The 22,556-nt window shown below is 43.2% G+C and overlaps 1 protein-coding gene across 6 annotated transcripts in view; it reads right to left on the minus strand.

Moving 5' to 3' along the window:
• The window catches only part of ARHGEF10L (Rho guanine nucleotide exchange factor 10 like), a 763,679-nt gene that overhangs the window by 211,067 nt on the left and 530,056 nt on the right, over positions 1–22,556 (minus strand). The window lies entirely within an intron of this gene.

Genomic DNA, 22,556 nt, shown 5'->3' on the forward strand with positions numbered 1-22,556 from the left:
AAGTCATAATATGCTTGGCGGGACCACAGTGGTCCCACCAAGCCTCTTGACCTCCGCGCAATTGCCATGGGACCGACGTTTCCCTGGCAGAGTCGGCAGTCCCAGACCCGCACGACCAGTAGGGTCGTAATGTGGCAGTCGCACGACCGTCACCGCCGCGCCACCATGAGTCTGGCAGTCCTCAGAGTGCCAGACTCATTATCGGGCCCTTAGCGTGTGTGTGGTTTTTCCTGGCGAAACGAGGTCCAGGAATACCTGCAGTAACACTCAAACTGCCCACGAACCAGATAGTTATATCGGTTCTCAGTGGATGATATTTTGCTAGAGAGAAGAACACAAACAACCTGAACCAGTTGGTTCTCGGATTGCGGTTCTTTTTTTCCTTATATGGCAAAAGGAGGCGAATTTAGCCAAAATTAGTTCCTGAAGCAACAGAAGAAAAATAAATATATTTTGCCAGAACTATTTGTAAAATGCCTCTATCCCTTTGTCCCAGTATGAAGGACTAATAGTGCCAGCCACCAAATCAAATCTACATTACATTATTCAGCAGCAGGCGAGTAGAACCAGCAACCTCCCCTCATACACAAAACCCCTGACTTATTGATTAGAAGGACCTGACAGGGAGTTTTATGCGATGCAATCGCTGTGTAGTGAGCCCTATGTAAGCAGACGGGTTGGGAATGCCAAATTTCCACCCAGAACTACAGCAAAGCAGAGGCACTCTGGTAACGGAACAGCAACATTCCCACCGTTCTAGCTAAAATCAGAAGGGTTATGAAGAAGGGTTCACATAGTCTGGAAGCTGCTCATTAATAAAGAAAGCTGCAGATTATAAAATATGTCAAAGCTAAATTGATCTTCAAAGGTTTTTAAGTTGAATACTTACAACATAACCAAAGAAAGGAGGGGGGGGCAGGAGCCATTAATGGTCCAGTGTCCATGCTCCATATATCATACATGTAAACAAAGAGAGGACACTGTTCCTAAGGCAGGGTTCAAAAAGTCACCAAGGAAGTAAAAAGAAAAGGAAAGAAACAGACTACTAGGTAAGAGAGGGCCCATCAGTGACAGGGAAAGAACAAGTCTTATAAACTGTTGCCCTCACACACCCGAGGGGTGTCATGCGTCATCATTTGGCGTTTGCTCCTCGTAGGGCCAGTGCTGCAATTCCCTACGGGTCCCCCGAAGGGTCACTTTATCTGAGATCTTTTTTATATATCGCCGGATGGTGCATGCAGGTGTGTGGGGGCAGCGTGGGTCCTATGTGGAAATATTAAGGAAATAAGAGGAATGCCTCATGGGAACAGTCCAGCCCGAACTGCCAAGCCATGTCTTCCCTGGACTACCCGCCTCGGATCCCTGAACATCAACCACGAAGCTTGACGGTACGTTGCGCACGCTGCAGCCTGGACCTGGAGGCCCGCTGTGCATCTCCTTGAATTTGCATGGAATTCCAGCTGGAGGCGGGAGCAACAGGGGCGGGTCGCGTCCACCGCTCATCCACTCCAGAGACCCGATTGTGGGAAAGGGGACACCCGTGAGGTTGAATGGAACACCCCAGGTAGCCGCAAGGGACTGGCGCCACCTTCCTACTCGATTGCCCGTCCTCTCGGCTCTTGGTAAGCCCTTCCTCACCTTCTTGTAGCCTGGGATCTTTAACAATGTGCACGGGGACATAATTAAGCTTGGGGGCCTGAATATATTCATCGCTGAGGGACTGAGACGAGGTAAGGGGCTGTTGAAGCCGGGCACCTGACTTTAAAATGGCACCTGGTGGAGATGCTTCATAAAAACTAAGGCAACAACACCTGGCCTGATGGCCCCTAGAGCAATAGTAACCGGCAAAGGCCTATGCAGCACGAATGTGGACTAGCTTGTAATCTGCTGAGACACAAGGGGAGAAAGTACAGGCCCGAGAAAGTACAGCCCCCCCCCAAAAAAAAAACAGAACAAACAGGAGTGACCAGGCGCTGCGGAATGGCTACTCCCTATCCATCCCCCATCCGGCCTACCCATCAGGATACTGAATCTACGAACTTACCTCTGACCGCGGAGACCTAGCTATTTGACCGATGACCGGTGGAGCTACCTGATAGCTATAGAGGAGATGGGCTGTGGACTTCCCCCTCGTCCGTCTCCTACACAGCCAGACTTTGAGCAGACTCTCCTTCGTCTCTCCATCCTATTTCCCACCTACCCCTTTACCCTACACCCTTTCCTATCTAAGCTCCACTTATCTCGTCTTCTACGTGAGTGAAATGTTTTCTAGTAACTTGTAATTTATGTAATTTTGTAACTTTGTGGAACCTTATGTAAAGCGATCTGATACTTCCGGGTCTAGCCAGCGCTATATAAAACTCAAATAAATAAATAAAATAAATTAATAAGTGGCCACTCCAGACCCTTCAGTTGTTAAGCAAGGTGTGTACATTTAATAATACATTATGGATCGCTCTTCTGTTGCGTCCGAAACCCTATTTGGTACATTTGATCCAAGAATCATTCATTTGTAGAACAAACTTAGAAAGCGCACTCACTTTCCTTTCATTAAAATCATGGACATTGACAACTTAATATACTTTATAAGTGGGCACATAACTTTTGCGTTCTAAATCCAGGGCTCTTAAATTCAAGTCAAGTCAAGAATATTTGTTGAGCGCGCATATCACCCGGAGGTCTCATGTGCTTGCGTACGACTCCACTTAGCCAGAAGGACAAAAAACAGGGATGCTATAGATGATCAAACAACCAAGTTTTTAGTTCCTTACGGAATCAATTGTGATCTGTAACAGAGAGTAAGTGAGATGGAAGTTTATTCCAGAGAGTGGGTGCGAGGAAAGAAAAGGATCTCCCGCCATTCCTGGCGGTACGAACTCTACATGGGGTAAGAAGAGATTTGGTGCTTGACCTGAGCGTCCTAGTTGGCTGGTACCAGCTAAGTTGTTTTGTGAAATAGCTAGGCCCGCTTCCATACATGTTATTATGCACTAAACAGAGGATCTTGAAACGGGTTCGCTTCCTGATGGGAAGCCAGTGAAGATGCTTCAGGCTGGGCGCTGATGGCGACATAAAAGGAAGGTTCAGTACCAGTCTGGCGTCTGGATTCTGCAGGACCTGAAGCCTAGAATAGAGTTCTTCATTGATTGAGGCCAACAGGGCATTTCCATAATGAATATGGCTTATATTAGTCCCTGGACAAGTGGCTTCCTCCATTCAATTGGGATCCATTGACATTTTTTTCGTAGACTGCACATAATATCATAACAGATGCTGATTATATGGTTTACATGATTTTTCATTGATAGCTTGTTGTCAATCATTAATCCAAGGTTCCACACCACTGGTTTTGGAGATGGACAAGGACTAAGATTATGGGGCCACCAGTCATTCGACCAAAATGCGTGTGTCCTGCCGAAGAGAATGACCTCAGTCTTGCTACCATTTAGCTGAAGATGGTTAGCGGTCATCCAGCTATTAATGTGGGTCATACCGTTTTTGAACCGGATCTTTGTGTCAATGGGATCAGGGCCTAGGGTGATCAGTAGCTGTGTGTCATCAGCGTATGGCACCACATCAAAACCATAGGACCTGATCATCTTAGCCAGTGGTGTCACATTAAGATTAAACAGCATAGGGCTAAAAATGCAGCCCTGAGGGACTACCATCTTTACTGGCCGACTGCGAGAGACCATGTTGACTATCTGTACCGTGGTGGTTCGGTCAGTTAGATAACTTCTGTGCCAGTCTAGGGCCATACCTCTGACACCCCTCTCCCAGAGCCGTTGTTCTAGGATGCTGTGGTAGATGGTGTAGAATCACATAACAATCAGAACTCTCAAGTATTCCATTCCCGGAGAGAGTTGCTCAACTATTCCAAGACTTTGCTCGTCTTTCTCGGATTTGTAGTTGAGTTTACGTCATTATAAAATCCTGACTGTATGTTTCAGAATGCAAAGATATAACCTGGAGTGGATGAGTTTCTCTGGCATGGATCTGGGAGACAGAGCTTTTAAATGGCAGTCTGCGTCAGACTACCAACATTTTCTCAATATAGCCTTATAGCCCGCCGTAGCGTGCTATACCGGCTATTAAAGGCCCGCTGAATCGTTAAAGGCCCGAGCCGAAGGCGAGGAACTTTAACGGGACAGCGGGACTTTAATTGCCGGTATAGCCCTGCTACGAAGGGCTATAAGGCTATTAGAACATTCTGCCACTAGAGGGCAGAATCTTCTAACAAATTAAACAAAGGGTTCTCGAAGCTCGAGGGGATATAGATGAAAGATTATTTTGCAAATAGGGTGAATAAAGTTGTGAACTAGTGGCAGGTTTCATATATGGAAAATGAGTTGGTGATGCATTATACCATTATCTTGCTTACTTTTAAACTCTGCAACACAATGCCATTTCCTATGGGATGCTACCAGGCCATCTTTGATGGGCTTCTCAGAACCTATACTAAAGCAAATGGAGGATTGCATTACCAAGGGATAACCGCTTTCACCTGTGGGCTGTTTCCTCTGTTCCATATCCCAGGTTGCCTATTTCAACGCAGAATACTCTGCTAAAACAGTTTCCATTGATATAAGGCTGAAAATGAATGATTAGAAGTAAAATAAAGTGCCGCAAAAATGCAGCTAAATTTCCATATTTGTGCCGCTAAATTTCCATATTTGTGCCGCTAAATTTGCTAATCCATGCCGCTATATCCTGGGGGCGGGTCTGACTAATCTAATAGTTTATGAATTTTTTTAAATGCTTATTAAATGACGTGTTAGATTGCATCCCAGGTGTAAGAAAACTACAAAGAAATAGACAAATAAACAAGAATTTCTTTAAATCAGTACAAATTAAAGTTGAGGTTGTTATAATGGTAGATCTCATCTATAGCAATAGCAGCCTTCAGCAGCAAGGGTAGGCGGGAACCGTTTAGCAGTGGCTTCATAAACACACACTTGCATCTGCACCCTTGTCCTCTATGTAGGGCTTCCAATGATGTGTCACATCTAATAATGTCAAAAGTAAGCTTTATCACGAGGGATGAGGACCAAATGGACTGGGAGTCAAATAGGGATTTTCGCCCACCTCACAACGAGTCTGAACAATGCATTTAAACTAAAGTGAAATACATAGAAATGACTACAATCAAGTGACAGTTGGTCCCTGAAAATTGAAACCTCAACTCAGAATGAAAACATTGACTCTTTAGCCCTGCTCTCTTTCTTTATCCCCTTCTGGATACTCTTTTTAGGTTTCGCCTGGCGTCCACTGCGCAGCAGTGTTCACGCAGGCGAAATCTTTTGAGAATCAGTACGGGGCTTTAACCCGCCTCTCTGTTCCATTGGCTATCTCCATAAATGGAGGCTAGCCAGTGGAACAGAGATGCGTCAGTCATTGCCCGAGCAGATTTGTGGGCGTTCCAGCAATTTTTTCGCTCTCCGCCCCTTTGTGAACGTCATTGCGGCGGTGGGCGGTGGTTTGTTTATTTTTTTTTAAAGGGTTTTTTGGGTCATTCCTCCAGGCCGACCGCCACCGGAAGAAGTCCAGGTGAGTGCTCCCCTCCACTCCCGCTGTCCGTGTGCCCGTTCCCACCCCCCTCCCGCTGTCCGTGTGCCCGTTCCCACCCCCCTCCCGCTGTCCGTGTCTCCGGCCCCACTTGTAAATGCTTGTTTTCGTTTCTCCTGAAAGGCCGCTACAGGAAGAGGTGGGGATAATCGGCGTAGTGCCCGGATGTATTGAGATGCTTGAACTTTGGGGGTGTGCGCGACGTTCTTCTCCGCCTAGCGACCTTCCTTTTTTATGTCGGCCCTCCAATCAGAGAGTCGTGAACCGCACTGTCGGTGTCCAATCAGACGCGCGCCCACAGAGGCGGCGCAGTATGAAGGTTGCAGGACTTGTTACCGTTGCTTCGCAGGTTATCTACGTGGAGAGCTTGAGCTTCTAGTTGTCCCCCGTTGTAGCCATGCCTTCCCGACTGGAGGATTACCAGGAGCTCCACACCATGGGCATTGGGTCGTACGGGAAGTGTAAGAAGGTGATGAGGAAATGTGAGGTGGGCCCAGTGAGACCGGGGGTCCTCCAGCTGGTTGGGCAGAGGGACATCAGCGAGGATGAATCTGTCTCTGCATGGGATTTGGTGTCACTATTAGCAGTTTGGAACCGAGTATTCATGAAGCGTGGTGATGGAGTGGTATAGAATATGTGGGCGAAGGTGCGCGTCTACTGTTTGCCACAAAGTCTAGAATCCTCTTTGATGTTTGTTTCCCCATTGTTTGTTTCCATTGTGTTTAGCTTCTTGTATCACGGTGGTATGTTGCAGCTTGACCAACTAAGCAGCTTTGCAGTGTTTCTGACTTAGAAAAATGGGTGCAATATAATTATGGAAAGCCAGGTTTATTATTTCATTGTATTATGGGGTGCCTGTTCCTTACCTGAGAGCCTTCTCTGACTGTGACGCAGGAGGCATTTTATATCAGCCAGAGTAGGGTTTGGCAGGGTGAGGTTGAGAAAAGCCCCTGGTTGAAGTTGTTTGGGGGTCTTCGGGCTGTTGAGAGGGATTCACTGGTGTCTTCAGAGTTATAGAGCACTCTCCTGAGTTTACATGCTTATTTCTATTATGCTTTTCTATACTACCATTTTAGATAAAATGTATGTTGTGGCAAGGTCGTAAATTGGCGCAGTACAGGCTTGAAAAGATGGAGGTGGTTGCTACAATTGTTTGCTGGTTAGTTTGGGCCTCGAGAAACAGAACAAAACAAATGTCGGTCTTTCACCACATACCCATACACATCATAGACCGCAGAGACAAGAGGAAGGAAGATGGTTTGCAGCGGTACACTGTGAGGGGGGACATGAGCAAGTCGAACAGACACCCAAAACTGCCCCTATGTTAAAGCAAATAGTATCTCATATGAAGATGTGGAATATCTACTTCCCAGCATTAATTATTTCTAAATGACTCGGTAAACTAATTTCAAGTGCAACTTAATTCATCCAGTCCCGACTTTATGCATCATAAAACACCAACCATTTCACAAATAATTTTACTGGTTTTGCAAAAAAATGTTAAACTCTACTTCAGTATGAGATGGTAATTAATAATATATTGTACTGATGGATCTTTACCAGTAACTCTCAATTACCGCGTCATGGGCTGACTTGTGAATAACTCTGAATTACTACAGGACCGTGCAAATCCTAAATGTGTGGTGTACAAATGCTAATAACAGCATTTGTGTAGACTGAGTCACTAGTTGTGGGTGCCTCACACCTCTTAAATCGTAATCAAATCATTTGTTGGGTCTAGGCTATTGCTCTTTTGACCTGAGTGTTCGGGTTGATAGCTTGGCCAAGGACCAGTGCATGCTTTAGGTCCATAAGAAGGCTTTGCAACTGAGTTTTCAACAGAATTATGGTACAGCAATCAAAAATGACTGTTTAAAACCACAACATTTAGTCTAAAGAAAAAGCATACTTATTTGTTCACCGGGAAATCATCTGCGACGAAGTGAAGTGCATTCAAATATGTTCTAGATATTATATGTTTCGCACTTGGCTCGTTCGTCTGTGAGCTTTTTTTAATGTACTATGTTGTCCTAAAAAGGTACAAATCAGCATAAAACTGGCAGTTGAATGGTCTCCCTCCTAATACTAGTGGGAGGAAACAAACAATCTGAGACTCCAGGTAAATCAGCAAGCTGTAAATACAATGAAAGGGCAAAGAGACACATTTGTAAGTTGCTTTGTTGTCCGGTTGTATGAGTACCCATGTCTTGTCCTGCAATTCCTTTTAAAAATCTTTAACCGCTTATTTAGAAATCCCAATAATTGTAGCTCTGTCTGCAGTATGGGTCTATATGCTTGAACGAATTCTCATGATGCATTAGTAAGTGTCCTGTTCACTGGGTAATGTTTTTTGTTTGCATATTTATCTGTTATGTTCTGTAAAGATATACAATTGCTGACTATATAGAACATGGTGGACAAAAGTCTGCATGCTTCATAGGTATTGAATTATTTTCTTACAGCTCGTCCGCAAGAGTCTGAGCAGACTTTTCATGAATTTTTTTCCAACGCTGTATTACAAACTTGTTAGACAGTAATTTTCAGAATCGTGCATGGAGCCAATAGACTGACTTTTGACAATCAGGAAATGTGTAATTTTTGACACAATAAGCAAACATTGGCTGTAAAAAAAAAAGGTGCCCATATGGACGGGGCTTGGTTTATTGAGATTATTGATAAGCCCACGTCATGCGGCGGTGGGCGGTGTTTTTTTTTTTTTTTTAAAGGTTTGTTTTGGTCATTTCTCCGAAGATGGCGCCCGGGCAGTAGCTACCGACCCTTGTTCTAATATGGCTACAGAACGGGGTACACAAGGCAGTTTCACTGCGCAGATGCAATGGCAAGCCACGGGCTGGTGGGCTGTATCAAGAGGGGGTGATTGTGATCCATCATGGCGGACGTGGCATAGCCGCCAAAGCTATCCACAACTGGAGAAGAAGCAGTGTCGGGAGGCGGTCACTGAGGCGTCCAGAACGCCGTGTTCGGACCAGCAGTTAGAAGGACGAACACAGACCATCCTTGCGTTGAAGCACAGACAGGCGACCATATCAAGTATGTCTTAAGTACCCTGTTCAGCGAAATGCGCGTGCGCAGTTCAGAGAGCACTTCATGAAACCCCCCTTCCCGCTGTCCGTGTGCCAGTTCCCCTCCCCCTCCCGCTGTCCGTGTGCCAGTTCCCCTCCCCCCTCCCGCTGTCCGTGTGCCCGTTCCCGCCCCCCCTCCCGCTGTCCGTGTGCCCGTTCCCGCCCCCGCTGTCCGTGTGCCCGTTCCCGCCCCCCCTCCCGCTGTCCGTGTCTCCTGGATGTGCAGTGGATTGCATGCACACACATGCCCTTGACGACCCTGAGCGAGCATGCACCAGCTCCTTTTCCTCCCACGCGTCACGTCCTCTTACACCCACGTGACCCCACTTTCCCCTTGCAGGTTTCCATTTAACATGGAACCGTTGATTAGTAAGAATGTGGCGCTTTACTAGTCTCGCTACCGTACACATCCCGGACCCCTGAAACACTACCTTGCAGGGCCTGATCGGATTTCTTCCCCGTCCTGCAGACATCGGCATCCCTGCTGCCGATTAGAACCTTCTCCTAGGCAAGCTTACGATGCGATGCCCCAGCCAGTACTTTCCGTGTGCTTCTGCCATACGCGCTGGTAGTTACCCCGGGCCGTTTGTCATCCCTACTCCCAGACTGCAGTCCCACTTCGCATCAGCTGCCTCCTTTGATGTGGACTGGATCGAATCATTCGCCGCCCAGCCACCTCGGATTTACTCGCTACAGGTAACCTCTTGGCTGGGATTTAACTACCTTTTCACGCCGTGTTCCCCTGCCCTACTCCTATTCCTTTCACTGCAGGTCCAGACTCATGGTTTCCTGCTCCCGCCCTCCCCGCACGGACTTCTCTGCCCCAGTGTCAGCAGGTACCCAATTGCTGTCCCAGGACACCCTGGTTTAATTTGTTTTTCCTTCTTGGCTCTATCTCTATTCATTATCCCTCCCCGACTCCTCCTGATTCTATAGAGCACTTTTCAAGAATTTTTGTAACCATCGTCCATTTGCGAGAGATTAAGCTATTGGCATTGTAAATGACAATGCCATTAATTTATCTGTTTTCAAAACCAACACATAAATAAAAATGTTGTCTTTACAATGCCAATAGCTCTAACTTTGGCAAAGGCGAGAACGTTGCATTGGAAATGCTTGTTTCTAATCCAATTACACCAAAGTTAGGTCTGGTGGTAAATATCCCATACCGCTTGTTTTTGTTACTGTTACTTGGACAATAGCTAAAGTACAGAAACATGTGTGAGTGGTTACAAATGCAGAAGATCCAATTATTGGTCTAGCAGTGGGTTTGTTGCTGGACAAATCACATCTTAAACTTGCTCTTGATTATATGGCACTGTTAGTATCCCTTTTCCTCAATCAAGCTCTATGCCTTGAAGTTCAAAGTTTCTGTTTCAATTGTTTGTGTTTAAAATACCTTTCACACATGATCAGACACCCCCATGTCCTACTTGACTTCCTACCTCACTGATCAGCGCTCTTAATTCTATAACTCATAATGCAAAGAATCTCGAACTGCCCTCCATACTAGTAAGAACTGTCTCACTCCCCTTTTGCAAACCTTTGGCTCTAGACATGCCCACAAAATTACTAATGGATGACTGTGGGCACTGCTAGCCAACACTAAAGATCCACTTCAACCCACAGATGGTGAAGCGATAGCATGCACCCTCTCTCTTCAAGCCGGATGTAAGAAGCCTCTGCTTTGATGTCCCGCACAAAACCAACCTACTGCACCATCGAGATAGCTTCTTCTTCAGGTAGTTGGCAACATTCCTGGCCATATGATTTTGAGCCTGTCAACTGTTTCCAAGCCACAAGATTGAGACAAACCTAACAACTCTCACCCTGAGCCCGACAAAACAAATGCAATTTAGATTTGAAAACATTCTGCTGAATGACATCATGCTTGCTGTAATCAACTGAATAAAAATATGATCCTAGAGGACTTAATCTTATGTTATGTTAATGAAGGTTTGTAGAGCGCTCGTTCACCAATTGGTTTCTTGGCGCTAATCCTAGAAGGTACCGTGTAGGTTGACAGTTCAATTGTAAGCCTTAGTGTACAACCAAGTTTTGAGCAATTTTCTAAATCTCAATAAGTCAGTGCTGGACCCGATTACCAGGGGCATGGAATTCCACAATTTAGGGGCCAGAATTGCAAACCTGGCTCCTCCTTGTCGCTTTAAATTAAAGGTAGGAGTTGATGTTGATAGGAGGTGAGCCGAGCGAAGATTCCGTGAGGGAGAGTACCTGGAGATAAGGCTGTCTATAAAGCCAGGTCCCTAACCATGTAGTGACTTGAATCTTATAACGAATTAAATAGAGGCAGTTGTACTCTGAATAGTATAACAGAAAGAATGAGTTAAGTATTATAATTTATAAAGTTTTCCTACCTAAAAGACATCCAGGAGCTTCGAGTAAAAGCAAGGCTGGACGAAAAAGCTATATGTTCCGCAGAAATAACCAAATTTTAATATTTTTGTCTAAATATACTGGCCAATGATCTTAGGTGGAATGGTAGAGCATGCCAAGGTTTGGCCATAAAATAGGATAAAGATCAACTCCCCAGGTAACTCTATGAGATTTTAGGGACACCTTGCAAATGTCCTGTGGTGGATCTTAGTCTATGAGTAGGTACACAGGCTAAGATTTGTGGGTCAAGGAACCGCTTTGTGTGTAAAGGAAAGCATCTTGAATTGAATGTGTTTTTAACAGGGAGGAAAATGCAGGACTGCCAGATGCTGTTTAACAGAATGAGGACAGATAATTCCATATATATATATATATATATATATACATATCCAAATCATTTTGAAATATCTGTAACCAATTTAGAATGTTATATGGAAATGATAGTCAAAGTGACTTGCTATAATTTTTTGGGATGGTATCAGGACCTGGCCTACAAGAGGTTTATAGGAGGACTTGGGGGGAAAGGAGAAATAAGTTATGCAAGGATTTTAAAATTCAAAAACAGGATTTGGCAACAGTGTTGTTCTGTTAAGGGGGTGCTTATAAAGCGCACTGTCACCATGAGTTTCCTGGCGCTGATTGGATGCTGAAAGAGACAGAGGGACTTTAGCTAGATTGTGGAAAAAGCCAGGTTTTGAGTGATTTACGGAATTGGATGAGAGTGTTAGAAATCCTGATGGTTGTGTCAACGACGGCTCCTAAATTCCTTGCCACATTAGGAGGGGGTGGAGGTGCTTTAAGTTCTCTCGGCCACTGGCAAAAATACTCATGAAGGTCTTAAGACGAAAATAAAACACTAAGCGCAGATAACGTATTCTGGAATCTAAACTTACAGGTGAAGTCAGTAAACAAACTAATGGAACTAAATACGTTCTTTTGATTGCAATGGCTAGACAATAGTGGAGATAAGGAACTGTTTCCTAATTCAACCTTGATTTTGTACCAATGGGAAGGACGTAGAGCACTGGAAAGGACTCCTGATATCATTTAAGAGCAGAGAGGTTTGTATGCATCACAGAGTTCACATTTTTATATACCAAAGTTCCACTTTATGAAACTTTTGGGAGAATTAGGAAGTCTACTATGGAATTATAGCAATCCAATGGAAAAAGTTACTTACCTCAGTTTACAATATTTCTGGTGGATACATAAGCTTCCCGCAGAGCCCTTACACCCAGAACATCCCTTGCAGGTGTCAGACAGGTCAGGAAAACTTTTACTAAGCCACGGCTCTTTAGTACTGCCATGTAGCACCATGAGGTTTCATCTTCTCCTCCACCCACCAGACATGATGACATTGAAGTATATATATATAGTGCCAACCGGTGCACTAGCATCTGTTCCTAGTACCTTTTCTATGCCCCCCATGGGGCGTGTGTAGAATAAGTGATATAATCAAAGACAGCGTCAACAACAGCCAATAACATATATCTTGAGATCTCATTATCCACTGCTATAGGGGAGGAAGAAGTACAGTGAGGAAATCTGCAGGAACATCATATTTCCACCAGAAAAATCTTCTCACAGATTCCTCAACTTAATAATGAGCCCTAAAGAAACACCTCCTTGGAAGTGGAATTCAATAGGGCTGATTGGCCAAATAGATGCCTATGCATTCCCCAAACCTCGTGTCTCCCTGTTGCACAACGTAAAACATACTTTGTAGTACCTCATTCAATGATGGAATATTCTTATTATAAATATATAGACTCTAAAAAAATGGTGCTCCTGTATTTATTATTGTTTTCGTTTAACTTCAATCTAGCTTAAAATGCATTTTTGCCTGTTAATCGTATATAAGTTGACATTCAATGGCCCAGTGCATCTCAAGCCATGCAGTGCCCTATTCAGTGGGTGTTGGCAGTCGTATTATTGATTTGCAAAGTTTACCAAAGCAACAAGAAACATCAGCCGGGTCTGGTGGCTCAGTGGACTAATGCATCCACTGCAGGGGCCTATGTTCGACCTCATGGTCATAGGTTCGAATCCCGATGGGTCCACTCCGCCTTTCATTCATTTGAGTTCGAAAACATGAGTACCATTGAGTTGGGTAACAATGAACATCTGTTATTCAGTGCCAAGAGACCTATGGGTGAACGTACACTTTACAAATACACAAGTTATGTTATTTTATCAGAGGGTTCTGCATTCAAAACGTCACTTGTGCATGTATCAAAATTCTATTTTAGGGGTCTTAAATTACATTTTATAGACTGTGTAAACCATTGTATGTGGTCCATGTTGAAAGGTTTGTGATGAAAAGTTAGCTGATTCTTTCCCAAAAGAAAATAATGTTTGTTTTTATTTTATTCTTATCTGAGATGTTACAAGGTAAATATCTATACCCCAAAAGATGTATAATCTATGTGTGTGGTAGACACTACTGCAAATATCCCATATATACATTATTATCGATATCTTCCAATAACTGTGTTAATGCATATCCTGGCACCAGGACATATGTTAAAACAGTCACAGAAAACAATTTGATAATAACGTGTATAGGGAATATTTGCGATAATGTTCCACCATAGGCACAGACTATAACCCTTATGGGATCCAGATATTGACTCACCTTGGAGCATCTCAGACAAAATTATAAACGAACTGTATTTTCTTTTAGTAATTGACTGTATATCTTTTCGGAATACATGGTTCTATATAATCATCACCTACCACTACAAAGTGGTTCATACACTCTATAAAACTTAAATTAAGATATATTGGTTGTACCTTTGGATAACTGTACTGGGTAGGTTTGAATGCACAACTCTCTGATATTGCTTTTGTTAATGCTGTAGATCAATATTATGTTTAACATCCCCACATGAGGATGGGCTTTGCCAGCCCGAAATGCATTGTGCTATCGAATATCAGCACTAGATCAATGGGTTCAAATAAAGGAAAGTGGCAATAAATACAGGAACACAAATGCATTGATTATATAACTGTAATCAAAGCATTGGATGAAATGATGCAGAGTATATTCCACTTTCTGCAAAGGGAGACACAAACAAAGGGCTGGGCAGCGCATAGGTGTCTCATGACAGTGAGTCCCCAGGACAAGTGAACGCCTCCCATGTTCCACGCCAAGCATTAATGAACCAGTTTCAACATGGATAAAAGTTTGAACACCAGGAGTGCCTATTTTGAAGAGAGTCCTAGCAATGGATTCTGATTAGCTATGGTGCGTCTACAACACAAATCTGGCACACTTCGCTGCTATGGACTAGAGGAGCAGGTACAAATGCCATTCAGAGGGTCTTTTATAGCTAAGGCTTAGTAGGTTTTCACACAGAAGGCCATTCACTGAGAAATTGATTAATTTCTTTGACTGACGTGCCTGATAGTGGGAAATGGTGTGTCTGGTCACTAGCTTGTCCTATTTAGTCTTGCTGGGACTCACTACAAGCTGACCATCAAATCTGTTGTGTCAGGTGCATTAACAGAACAGGATACAGCATGCTTAAGGTCTAGTTTACACACCTGCTCCTACTCCTTGGTTGGATGAGGCAGTGGGAAGAAAAGTGGAAGAACAACAGACTAACCCAAATGAAAGGAAGGGATCACCTTGGGGGAAAAGGATGGTCCGGGGCAGAGGAACTAGCTTATCCAAGTAGAAAAGTGTGCAAGATGGATGATCAGAAAGGACCTGGAGTTCTTCAACCATATGATCTGAAGTTCAAAGTGACCTTTAGCAATACTGTCGTGAAAGTAAGAAGTCAAACCACACCACTGTATGAAATTAAGAAAATCGATGCGAGATTCAAATCTCACTGAGAAACAATAAGCAGCGTGGGCGGAAACAAGCAAAGTAAATCTTTCAGAAAACACTCCACTAGTGGCGATCTAAAGAGGGATGACAGGTAAAGGAGGCACATGAAGCTAGGCAGGACAGCCCAATTGCCCTTGATCATACAGTGCTATACAAGAGATACGTAGTTGTAGAGCATCAGAAATGAGTTTTAGAAGGATCTATGCTTTCCAACAAGCACTACTGAACAAGTTTGGTTATAGCAGACTTTCTGGCTGCCAACCTCATCAAGAAGACAAAAGGACTCTAGCTACCACCGCTCAATCTCTACGCATGCAGCTGCAGCATTGGATATAAAGGGATGCCTGTGGCATACACCTGAGGACATTTCCAGGCTGTGGCGAAGAGATAGATGCACGCAAGGACATCTCAGTCTGGAAAAAATCATCAATGTCGCTTTCTGGTGCATCACCCACTCATGGTCCTCCTGTGAGAGACAACTGAGAGTGCATGCTCTCAAAATGAAGATGAAACCAGCTCTGATCTTCTCTTTTGCCATTTCAGTTGACTTCAAAGGCTTCAAGGGTGTTGCAAACCACTCCAAGAGTCACACGGAAGAACAGTTCTGGTGGCAGCAGTGTGAAAGAGCTGGACAACAGGCGTAGGTGCCCTTGGTTGAGGTTTCTTTTAGGAGCTGAGTCTGGAACCGGAGCAGGTAAGGGGAAGGGAAGCATTGGAGCCGCCAGAGTTGCTATACTGGCAGGAAAGGGTCCATCTCTGGGGAGTTGCTCAGAGGGTGCTGGAGCATTCCTGAATGAAATTAGCATGGCCAGATGGGAGGTCTCGACTGCATGGCTCAGCAGAAGGAGCAGAGAATTCCAGACAAATCTTTTTCAGTCTTGGAATCAAGATTAGGAAAAGTTCGGCGTTGGGGAATGGCACTGTTATTCTCAATAGTCCTATGACTGTTTCCTCGAGAGAAACAGGATTTCCCTTTCCGGTAGTTCCTTTTTGTGGTTTTTGTGGGAAGAACTCGTGGGAAATTGTTCCTTCCCATGAGACTTACCTAATGAGGAAGGGGGTGCTTTGGAACATCCTTGGGGCCCTTGTCCTTGAAAAAGACTCACGATCTCTGATGGCCTTTGCGTAGATCAGTGAAAATGAGGCACAGGCTAAGATGCAGTGGCGTCTCTAGACATCATTTTTAGGGAGGTCCCACAAATAAAACTAGAGGCCATCTACAACAAGCGATTACAAAGATTGTGCGATAGAAAGATAGAAAGATAGAAAGATAGAAAGATAGATAGATAGATAGATAGATAGATAGATAGATAGATAGATAGATAGATAGATAGATAGATAGATAGATAGATAGATAGATAGATAGATAGATAGATAGATAGATAGATAGATAGATAGATAGATAGATAGATAGATAGATAGATAGATAGACAGACATTTTAAGCAGGTTGTGAATTAAATATTACTACGGTCTGTGGAAGAGGCAAGGTTTTTGGAGTGTCTCAATCACTCCCGTCCTCCTCTTCACGCCACTCTCTTCTGCAGTCTCTGTTAGATATTTACTCTTTTTTCCCTCATATTTTTCTGAAAACACCCAATCTGCATATCCCATCCCTTCCCTCTCCAGCACCCTTTTTCCGACATCCCAACACACACAACGCACCCACTCACCGGTACGCACTGCATTTCTTTAGCTTTCACCCTGTCAATATTTTGACATTGTGTACATCCTTTCACACACTTTGGCATACACTCACAATTCCAATTGGCATGCCTCACCATTGCTGTGTGTGCTCTGGAAAGGGGCCAAGAAATGGAGGAGCATCTATTCTAAACTCCTTTATGATCCACAGTCAGGCACTGTGTGAAGTATACAGTGTTTAGCCTGACCTCCACAGCTCTCGACTGTGACCCACCCACAGCCTGAACTCACACAGCTACAAAGGAGAAACTATTTTCATAAATGAATAATATGCTGCATGAAACACAACAAAAACACACCATTCTGAAAAAATGCGAATATTCTCAGGGAATTAAGTAAGTATGTAAAACGTGAAATGTAAACAGGAACAACATCGCTCTTCCCAGACTTTGAGGGCAGTGTCTGTTTAAGCTAGCAAAGGCTGCCACTGTAGGTAAGGTACAAGGGAGGGCAAGGGCATTATCAGGTGGGGCACCTGCCCCACCAGGTGAAAGTGACGCCACCGCTGGGAAGTGGTGGTCAGAACCCAGACGTCATGCACTTCTGATAAAGCCATCTTCTTGCAGCACCTAAAACAGGAGGTATGTTAGTGGGAATTGTAGAGCGCACTAATGCCCGGAGGAGTCTAGGCGCTAGAGTTCAGAGTTGAACCTTGAGATTTTCAGAAACAGATATTTGACTGAGACACTGTCGAAAGCTGAGGATGGTTCACTGGTGAAGCACCGACAAAAAGCTCTAGAGCCATATCGGTGAGCTTTGGCTAAATAGGAACTGATGAAAGCGCACTGGGAGCTACCAATTATACTCTGATATTGCGTACAGTACGCATATTCATGGCACCAGACAGCAGCACTGGAGATCTCCATCTCGGGAATCGTTTACCCGGAATCCTCATCATGAAGGGAAAGGGTAGGAGAAGAGCGAGCAGGAAGCAGGCATGTTGACAATGGAATCTAAGTAGATCATCTAGACTAGGACAAAATTTGGACATTGTATCAGGAATTCTAAAGGACTCTTCATCTTAACATCTGTGAGAGCGGATTTTTCATTTAAATGTATTGTAGTTTTGGCTTACACTAACTCAAGGCCTCTTTACACTGTCCTCCATCTTGTTTGTACGTCACCAATATCACGTGCCCTTTGTAGTCGTTTCCCCTGTTATACATACATGATTGCAAGACTCACATAAATAACCTGTAAACAGTTCAGAGACCTCTTTGCTATATTTCAAAGACGCCTCAACTGTCCCAGGCTATATGTGCACAATGCATCTACTTGACTGCTGAACTAACTGTGATCGAGAAGGAGGTATGTGCCCGTTGATCAATTATAACATGAAATAATGATTTCCAAAGTTCAAGGATCTTCTAATGCTTGATAAGCCAAATGTGCCGTCTTAATTGCTTATTGCTCCAATATATTCATATAAAGAGCAGCTGACACGTGTTTCACCCAGTTGGCCAGCCAGCCGAGGGTTACTTCAAGGCAGGACAATCTATAATGTGGTCCTATAATTTAAGAAGTCTAGGAGTAGAAAATAACTGCGGTCCCCGGTGCGAATCAATATACAAAAGAGCTAGAGGTGCACCACATTTACAATAATTACAAGGTTTACTAAATGTTTCCACAAAGATCAGGAATCAGTAAAAAAAAGCCTCTTTATTGTTACTTCATATGTGTACAGCAAACCCAGCCAACGCATTTCGTCCTTATACAAATGGTTTTCTTCAGGGCACATCAATAGTGGATAATTATACTGGAAAGTCCAATCTCATAAAAAAACTGGGTTTCATCTGTTAAGACATCATTACGAATCTCAGTACTCCTGAACTGGTCCATCAAAAAGTTATAAAGTCACAAACATCTCCTCCATCGTATGGTTCTATCTCTATATGTATTCCAAACTTTAATTGTTTGGAAGAGGAAGGGTCTATCCGCCCCTCATCAAGCACTACAATTGGTGCCAAGCGGGAAAAAACAAGCAGCTCCCCTCGACCCGGGTGCCAGAAGAGACAGTGTGAGAATGCCTGCACAGTCAATATAATGCTCCCATGAGAGAGTTCTCGAATGTATTCTGTAGTAATTTTTTTCATATTGCTTGTTCTCAATTGATGCATATCCTGAGAAACCTGTACATATGTAAAACGTATATGACTGTCTTTGTTTCAGAAGGCGATATGATGGTACTGTCATTTACAGTGCTGGCAGGGACGATGCGTGGTACAGGCTGCAGAGTCCTTCCGAGAAGGGCCCTGTCACTTACTTTTTTTTACAAATTAAGCACTAAAGATAGAGAATGCGCATTGTCACATCCCTTGCAGAATTTGCACAGCAATCACTGTTAGAGTCCCATACTTTAAAAAAATATAGAAGGGCCATCTCAAAGCGATATTGTGTATATTCTGCAAAACATAGGGGGGCAGATGTATCAAGATTCCATTTTGCGATTCCTAAATAGCGATTTTTAAGGAATCGCTATTTAGAATTCGCAAAATGGAATGTATGAACAAAATCGCTATTTATTTGCGATTCCTTAATCTTCCTTATTTGCGAAATTCGCAAAATAAGGAAGAATTTCCCATGCATTCCTATGGGCCAGGAGGCCCATAGGAATGATTGTGAAGTAATTCTCAAATTGCGAATTCGCAATTTGCTAATCGCAATCTGAGAATTATTTCAAGGGTGCAGAGGTGTCTCAAAGACACCCTGCTGCACCCCTGAAATGTACATGTGTGTGCATCAAGTTTAGTTTGTACTGTCATGACAAGGAATTAGAAATTAACTCCTCAAAAACAAAAGTCATGACAATCAACCCCCACAAAGGTTTTAACAAGGTCTTCAAAATAAACAACGAACCTATTGAAGAAGTCCCTAATTTTAAATACCTGGGTATCATCTTAGACAGTGATGTTACATGGAAAACACAATTGGAGAATTCAAAACTAAGGCTAACCCAAAATCAGGTACCGATCTTAAAGAAGCATAAGAATAGTTATTTCAAAGCGGTCTCACCAGCCATCGAATTATTTAAATATAAAGTGCAATCTTTTTCACTTTATGGTGCGGACCTTTGGGCCTATGCTTCAAAGGATACCTTCCGAGTGAAGGAAAACTCCTTTATCAGGCAACTTCTAGGAATACCTGGGTCAACCCCACTGATACCCGTATTATGGGACCTCAATTTTAGGCGTACTGATGATTATGCTTCTCTCCACCCGCTACTCTACTGGGTCCGCTTATGGTCCACTGAAGAGCTGGCCGATTATAGAGAAGCATTGCAAGAGATATTGGCTATAAAGAATACTACGACCTTGCCATGGCTAGAGTACGTCAAAAAATGGTTCGAGAAATTAGGGTTAAGTGACTTTTGGTTTGACCCTGATTCTCTTACAAATAATTCTAAAAACATCTTGAAGAAAAGGTACTGGGATTATATCAGAGACTCAGCGGTTGCAAATCCCAGAACAGGGACTCTAACTTCGAAATTTTTTGAAATTAAAATGAATATGCAATTAGAGCCCCTCATGGACGAAATTCACCCTCCACTGGCTAAAAGCCTATATTTAAAGTTCCGGTATAGCATCTTGCTATTAAAAGATAGAACAACTAGCTGGAACTGTAATAAGGGGTTGACCGGGGTTGCTGGCTCCAATATATGTGAGCTTTGTGAAATGGGGATGAAAGAAGATGAGTCTCATGTTTTATTTATATGCCCAGCATACCTTAAAGCAAGGAAAAAATGGCTTAAGCCAATTTGTAATAGGTTAGGCCTCAGACAAATTAAGGTTGGACTCAGAATATTCAAAGGAGATACTGCACAACTGATTGTGTTTAGCCTAAGTCGTTTTCTCCTATGTGTTGCATTGATTAGGAGAAGGAAAAATCAGAAAACCTAAATGTAATGGGCTATTTTACCATGTTACTCACTGTGTGTTAGTCATAGTGCCGCCTGCCTATTGTTATATTGTTATGGTGCATATCACTTTTTAAACAAAATAGATATCTAATTTATTATTTTATTATTGTGTATATTTATTCAGTGTTCTTTATAGAAGAGGGACCGACCAGGACCTAGCTAGCCCCTGTTAGATGATTTCTGCGTATTTTGCACAAATAATGAAGTGATGATATATTTTCTTACCCACTACTGCTATCTACTATGTATTTTAAAGATGTGTTACGATTTTAATGTATTGTATCTTACAAGGTTTTTTAAACCGAATAAAGATTAAATGAAATGAATGAAACATGTGTGTGCATATGGCGCACATAAATGCCCTATGGGCATGTGTGTGCATCACATGCCACCATCAAAAATGCTAAATTGTGCATTTTTTAAAGACTTCGCAAATTACCATCAACTACAACTTGGTAGTAATTTGCGAATTCTTAAACAGGAATCACAATTCAAAAATGCTTCATACTTAGCATTTAAGGAATCGCAAAATTGCGATTCCTTAAATGCTATGGCAAAATAAGGAATCGCAAACTTTTGCTAATTCTTATTTTGCGAATTTTTGATGCATGCCAAAACATGCAAAAATACCTTTTGCGATTCGCAAAGGCCGAAATTCTGCGAATTTCGGCCTTTGCGAGTCGCAAAAAGCTTGATACATCTGCCCCATAGAGAACAAACCCATATCTACACTGTATAATGTATTTATACCTTCGTCATACACAATAGTCTGGTAAAAGCTGCAGGCACTGTGAATTGTCAACTGATTTAAGATGAGGGCAGGAAGGGTCACGTTGCCTGCGGGTGGCAGACTTAAAGGTGAGGCTAAGGTCTGTCCACCATAACATACTCACAGGATGTCAGAATTACTACCTGCGCAGAACTGGCAAATGGAAATCAAGGAAATACAATTAAATGCCAATGTGTGATAAATGAGAAAGATGGGAGGAGTAATAAGAGCTCTGTATAAGTGTTACTTGAGAAAGGTTTCCTTGTTGTCCAGGTTTTGAATTTGTAATTTAAGGAAGAGTGAAATCACCATAAAATGCTTTGTGAAGAAGGAACATGGTTAGTTGATCCGTTGCATGTTGCGAAGTAGCAGAATCGTTGCTGCAGTGCTGGCAATGAAGGTTCACACGTACCATTACGTTCTTTGTGAGCCAATACGTACACTTTCGCAGTCGTTCTTTGGCCAAGTAACCTTACCCTAGACTGGCTAGCTGAAAGGACTAATGTCGGAGTTGCCTCTTCCAGCTCTGGCAATTACGTAAAGTTTAATTTCAAAATCCTCCCTCCGCGTGCTTGTTAGTCTCTGGGACAGGGTTGGCTGAGGAACGAAAGATGGAAGGGGTTATATAGAAACATCCATTTCAATCTGATTTATTCAAAGCTAGTGTGGGACTGAAGGTCATTAATTATGGATCACCGCTGTGGAAGCGAAAAGGAGTGAAGAGTGAGCAAATAGATGTAAAGTGGCATTTAAAATGGAATACATAATAGAGATGCCAAAACACATACACTGAGATATCTACTCAAAATAGACCCACGTGTAATCAGAGGCACAGACAGAAGTCGTACAGGCAAGCAAAGGCTGTATTAAACTCATATATTCGCTGGTATACTCAAAACATGCAATGCAAAAGACACACAAACCAGACACTATATGTAACACAGAGCACACGTAAGCCCCCTACCACCCAGATGCTCAAATTATTCAGGCAACACAGGTGCAACAGACTTCTACGGTAACACATGGGGAGCTTTGCACACACCACCTTAAACACAAATGTACAATGATACACTAAAACATCAGAAGGTCACTGCAGTTAGCACCATGCACTGCCCGTGCCAGCACTGCCAATGACAGTACCCACTGAACTCCTTGCTATCACTATCACATTCCCTCAAGTGGGACAATTCAGACTATTCCAGGTCCAGGCCCAGCAAGCGGCAAGGATGGTTTGGGCGGAAGATATTAGTAATTTTAAATGTATATTAAATTAATAAACAACCATGTAG

Source organism: Lissotriton vulgaris, chromosome 5 (assembly GCF_964263255.1).
Source record: "Lissotriton vulgaris chromosome 5, aLisVul1.2, whole genome shotgun sequence".
In the NCBI taxonomy this organism is placed as follows: domain Eukaryota; kingdom Metazoa; phylum Chordata; class Amphibia; order Caudata; family Salamandridae; genus Lissotriton; species Lissotriton vulgaris.